At 38.8% G+C, this 5,526-nt stretch overlaps 1 pseudogene; it reads left to right on the forward strand.

Annotated features, from left to right (window-relative positions):
- The first annotated feature begins 4,195 nt into the window (after positions 1-4,195).
- On the forward strand, positions 4,196-4,904 carry LOC118988887 (serine/arginine-rich splicing factor 7-like; annotated as a pseudogene).
- The last annotated feature ends 622 nt before the right edge of the window (positions 4,905-5,526 follow it).

Below are 5,526 nucleotides of genomic sequence, written 5' to 3' on the forward strand. Positions count from 1 at the left end.
TCAGGGTGACAATGTGGCTGGGGTAGAAGAAGGAAGTAGAAGGTACGGGGAGAGGAAGTGCTGGGGGTTAAGAGGAGGCCTGTGCTCCCACCATGTAGGTAATTTGAGGGCATAGTAAGGATCTTGACATGTACAGTATGAGATGGAAGCTGCTAGAGGGCTGAGTAGAGGAGTGCCATGACTTGACTTAGGTTAAAGGGATCATTTTGTCTGCTTTGCTGAGAAGACTGGAAGGGGCAAGGGTGGAGATAATGTCACCAATTAGGAGACTATTACAATAATCCAGGAAAAATTGATGGCTTGGGTTGGGTGACAGCAATTGAAGTTATCATGTCCTAGATATATGTTGTAGGTAGAATCAGTGGCATTGCTGAAAGACTGGTTATCGAGTATGAAAGAAAGCAAAATAGTCATGATGACTCCCAGGTTGCTGGCCTGAGCAAACTAGAAACATTGAGCTGCCATTTGCTAAAATGGGAAGCCTGTTAGGTAGAGCAGATTTGGGGTAGAAATAGGTAAGGAATCAGCTATTTGGTTTTGGACATGAAGTTTGAAATCCTTATTAAATGTATGTGCAGATATTAATTGGCTCTTATATATAAAGGTCCAGAGTTCGGGGAAAAAAAGTGCAGCATAAGACATAAATTGGAAGTTCTGTCTTGTACTGGTTCAAAGACATGACTCTGGATGACACTTCCAAGGAGTGAAGGTAGATAGAGGAAATGTCTAATAACTGAGTCACAGGGTATCTCAAAGGTGCTACAAATAGTCAAAGGTCAGGGAGATAAAGCAGAACCAGCAAAGAAACCTAAGAAAAAACAGGCAGAGAGATAAAAAGAGAACAAAGAGAGTCCTCAAATCAAGTGAAAAGACATGTTTTAAGGAGGATGGAGTGAACAACTGTGTCAAATGCTGAAAATCAGTCAAGACTGATGAAGGCTGAGATTGTTCTATTGGGTTTAGCAGCATGGAGAACAGGAGTGACCTTCTCAGGAGCTGCTTTGTTGGAGTGGTGGTGGGTGAAGGCTTGGTGGTAGTACATCTGAGAGAAAAAAGCTTTTAACTATTTGAATTCTCTATGCCTTGGTTTCCTCAGCTACAAAAAGGGTATGTTAGTACTTTCTTCATAGAGTTGTAAAAAATAAAGGAAATATCATGTTTTGAAGCATGTAGTAAGGTGTAGTAGATATAAATCCTTAATAGTATTATTTGTTGTGATTATTTTTAGATTTCAACTTTTCAGGGGAAAAATTGATATTTACTTATCATCTTACTTAAGTTAATGGTTTTTTGTAAAAAGCTCAGATAAGAACTGCCACATTTAACTGACCATTTCCTCTTGTCTATATTTCTTTTCCTTAAATACAAAAATAATATTAAGTACATAGACAAATGCAAAATGAAAAGGAGAAGAGGAATTTGAAAGTGGTAAAGACAGGACAAAACTTCTTTAAAAGGAGTTTTGCTGCAAACGGAAGGAGAAAAATTGAGGGTTGCCAAAGGGTGTTTTCGTTTTAATTAGTTTGTTTTCCTTAATATGAGAGAAATAACTGTGTGGTGGAGGAAATGATCCTTTTTTAGAGGGAAAAATTAATAATACAAGATGGAGAGGGGATGTCCTTGAGAGGAAAAGAGGGATAGAATGTGGTGCCCAAGTGCAGAGGTTGGTCTTAGGAATGTAGACAGTTCATCCATGACTGAAGCATAGGCCAAGTCTACAGGTATAGATGTAGGTGGGAGTGTGTAGAATTTCTCTTCTCATAACTTCTTTCTGCTTTGTAAGATATAAAGCAAGAGCCTCTGCTGCGAGTGGGGAGTGTTAGAGGTATTGGAGATTTGAGAAGAAATGTGAAACATGAGATAGTCATCTAAGAGATGGGGAAAATGAGTATATTAAAGAAGGGTAGGAGGATTACCTGGCAGCACTCAGGGCCTAATTGAGGTTGATGGTGAAATATTTAAAGTGAAAATAGTTAATGTTTTTCCATTGTGTTTACCTGTGTGGATGGTTGTTCAGAGGAGGTAAGAAGTTGACATTATCAGGTTTGGGGTTTTGCCAGGTGAGTACAGTGAAAGGAGAGAGGAGTAAGAGACTAGCTGGGTGATTGTAACAAAGGTGGGATAGCAGGGAGGTGAGGCCACAAGGAAATAAGGAACGATAAAATGGTCATAAAATCCTGACGGTACTAGAGGAAGGGCATGGGAAGTTAAAAGATGAGTTCAGAGAGTGGGTTACTTAGAATTGAGATGATAGAGAGGCTGCAGTTATTAGTAATGACAAGACAGGACCATAGAGGGGATGGCTACAATAGGGCGAAGGACAAGATCATTGGAGGAGAAGTGAAGCAGAGATCGAAGACTTGGAGAGGCCAGGATAGGATCGTCTGCATGCAACTGAAATCACCCGGAATTAAGACAGGATTATTTTTGGAGAAAGTGACAGTGACACAAGAACTAAACTCTCCAACTTATTGGGGTGAATGAACCAGGGTCTGCAGATAACAGCAATTACCGATTCTAAATATTAATCCTAAACTATTAGCCTTAATGTGTCAACTTCAGAGATGTTACAGTCTTGAAAACTTTCTTTATCAATGACAAGGAAAACAATTCTCTCAATCAGACTCACCATTACTGTTCAATGTACCATCAGAGAGAATCTGTCTTATCTTCCTGTTAAATAAAGCTGAGATCTAGGAAGATGATAGTTTATTCAAAATGGGAAATGAACTCTCAGAGACCTTTGGGAATACTAATTGCAAGGGATTAATAATTTATCTTTAACAGTTTTCAAAAATATTTACTGAGTGAAATCTTACAAAAATGATATAAACTCTTGCTTCTGGTTAATCCTGTCTATAGCATGTTCTATAAATGGGTTCAGCTTTAATAACTTTAAGAAAGTTTATTTATTCAACCACTATCTCCTGACTCTAGGATGCAAAGATGTAGGGATCTTGCTCTCAAGGTCCAGTGTGGAATACAAACAAGAAAAAAAAAGATATATGGTAGAGAGTAATAAAGAGCATAACAGATAATTAAGTTATAATCGAGTAAAGGCACAGAAGTGGAACCAGCTTTTGTGGGGATGAGGTTTCTGTCAGGGATCAAGGAAAGCCTCAGAGAAAGGCACAGCTGTGCTGTAAAGAAAGGCCTTGTGAAACCTAACCTAACACACATGCATTTTCAAATGATCTTATTTAATAGAACTATCTTTGTATAACCTATTCATTTAGTCAACATCTATCAGTGACTTGCTCTGTGCCACACATTGTCCTAGATCCTGAGAATGCAGCAGTAACCAGACAGATCTTTGCTCACAGTCTGGCAGTGAGACTTTGACACTAAATTTAAGTGTGAAAAATGTTCTGGTAGAGAAAGAGTGGATCTGTAACAGAGGGGACCTGCCCTAGTTCAGAGGAGAAATATTAGCACACAGGTGAAAACTTAGGTGTTTGTCTAGTTGGCATGAGTTCTGTCTTTTTGAAAGTAGAGTCATTCTCACAGTCGTTCTGAATCACCCATAGGGTGATCATTCCAGGGCCAAGGGAATGTAGTTAGTAGCTCGGAAACAACTGAATGACTGATTGGGTCTCTTCTTTTATGCTGGGGAAGGCACTTCTGGATATTCACTATTCTGAAAATAATCCAGTTTTGTAGAAATGCCAGAGAGATTTCTGATTAAATTCTACCAAATAGTTTTTACTGAGTATTTATTAAAGTCTTGTGTGGTTAAGAAGGGCATGAGATTCTAGTCATGAGATCACTTAATTGAGAAAAGTTCTGTGCTGAAAAATCTAACTCTAGCCAGCAATCTCACAAATTCTCATCACTGGTCATGCCAGAGCAATTTTTCACTGTGTAATTTTTATGGAAGTTGGGTAAGAGGTGCCATCACCAGGAACGGTATATTACAGAAGCTCTTCAATGTACCAACTTCAACCTTACAGAATGAGGAAAATATAACTAACAGCCAAACCAGGGCAAAAGCTGGCTAACTCTGCCCATTAACAGACGGCATTAATAATACTTAATACATTGAGTCTTTCAGGGTGCATGACAGTTATACACATTATTAATAAGTACTTGTGAAGTAGTGCCACTGGGAGTGTTGGCATGTGAGGGATTTGCAGCTTTTTGTATTGCTGGATCCCTGGGCACTGCAAGCTGTAGAAACAGAGCTCGTGGGTCAGTCATGTCGAGCTAGGGGTGGTATGAAGGAGACACCAAGGTGTATGTTAGTAACCTGGGAACTGGTGCTGGCAAAGGAGAGTTAGAAAGGGCTTTCAGTTATTATGGTCCCTTAAGAACTGTGTGGATTGCAAGAAATCCTCCAGGATTTGCCTTTGTGGAATTCGAAAACCCTAGAGATGCAGAAAATGCAATGTGAGGCCTAGATGACAAGGTGATTTGTGGTTCCCGAGTGAGGGTTGAACTATCAACAGGCATGCCTCAGAGATGTCGCTTTGATAGACCACCTGCTCAACGTCCCTTTGATCCCAATGATAGATGCTATGAGTGTGGTGAAAAGGGACATTATGCTTATGATTGTCATCGCTATAGCTGCCGAAGAAGAAGCAAGTCACAGTCTAGATCACATTCAAGATCCAGAGGTTGGAGATACTCTCGCTCATGAAGCAGGAGCAGGGGAAGGAAGTCAAAATCAGCATCTCCTCAACAATAAAGATCTGTGTCTCTTCATAGATCACGATCAGCCTTACTTAGATGATCTAGGCCTGGTTCTATGAAAGGACCAAGATCCATGTCAAGGTCAGGATCAAGGTTCAGGTCTCTCACTACCAAGAAGCAGCTGATCAAAGCCCAGATCTCCATCTCCAAATATTTGAAGTCATTCCCCATCAGGGAGTCCATGAAGAAGTGCAAGTTCTGAAAGAGTGGACTGAAGTCCTCAAGTTCACATTTTAGGGAAAAGTTATTTTGTTTACATTACCCTAAGGGATTTGTGATGTTTGTTAAATGTAATCTGGGAAGGTTATTTTAATCACTTTATCAAAATAGATTTGGATTATTACTCTGTAAATTCACAGCACTAAGGTAATATAAATTTTTGTTGAATGTATTAACATCTTATGGTTTGAAAATGGTGGGGTTTTATTTGGCACATTTAAATAAAATGTTTCTAACTATAAATAAATACTTGTGAAATTCATTAAAACAAAGTCAACTTTCCAGACCTCCAAAACAAAGATGTGCAATGTTAAGAAATGACAAATGAATTATAATACATAATAGTATAAAAACAAGCACCCTGTGATTTCACATCCCCCTTGTGAGGTGTGGGGAACACTTCACAATCTATAATCTTATACTTTTTCAAGATGAAAGGAAAAGATTTCTTGGATCATCTACTATTCTAAAAATACCCATGTCCCTTATCCTTTATATTAGCACAGATGATCAGAAGTTAATTCTATTGTTTAACCCAATGCAAAGTAAAGGTCCTTGAAGTTTAGTTCTGATTAACTCACCAAAAATGTGATAAAAATAAAGAATCTTGTGCTTGAT

The sequence above is a fragment of the Sturnira hondurensis genome, unplaced genomic scaffold, assembly GCF_014824575.4.
Source record: "Sturnira hondurensis isolate 20B ecotype Veracruz unplaced genomic scaffold, ASM1482457v3 Scaffold0006413, whole genome shotgun sequence".
NCBI classification, from domain to species: domain Eukaryota; kingdom Metazoa; phylum Chordata; class Mammalia; order Chiroptera; family Phyllostomidae; genus Sturnira; species Sturnira hondurensis.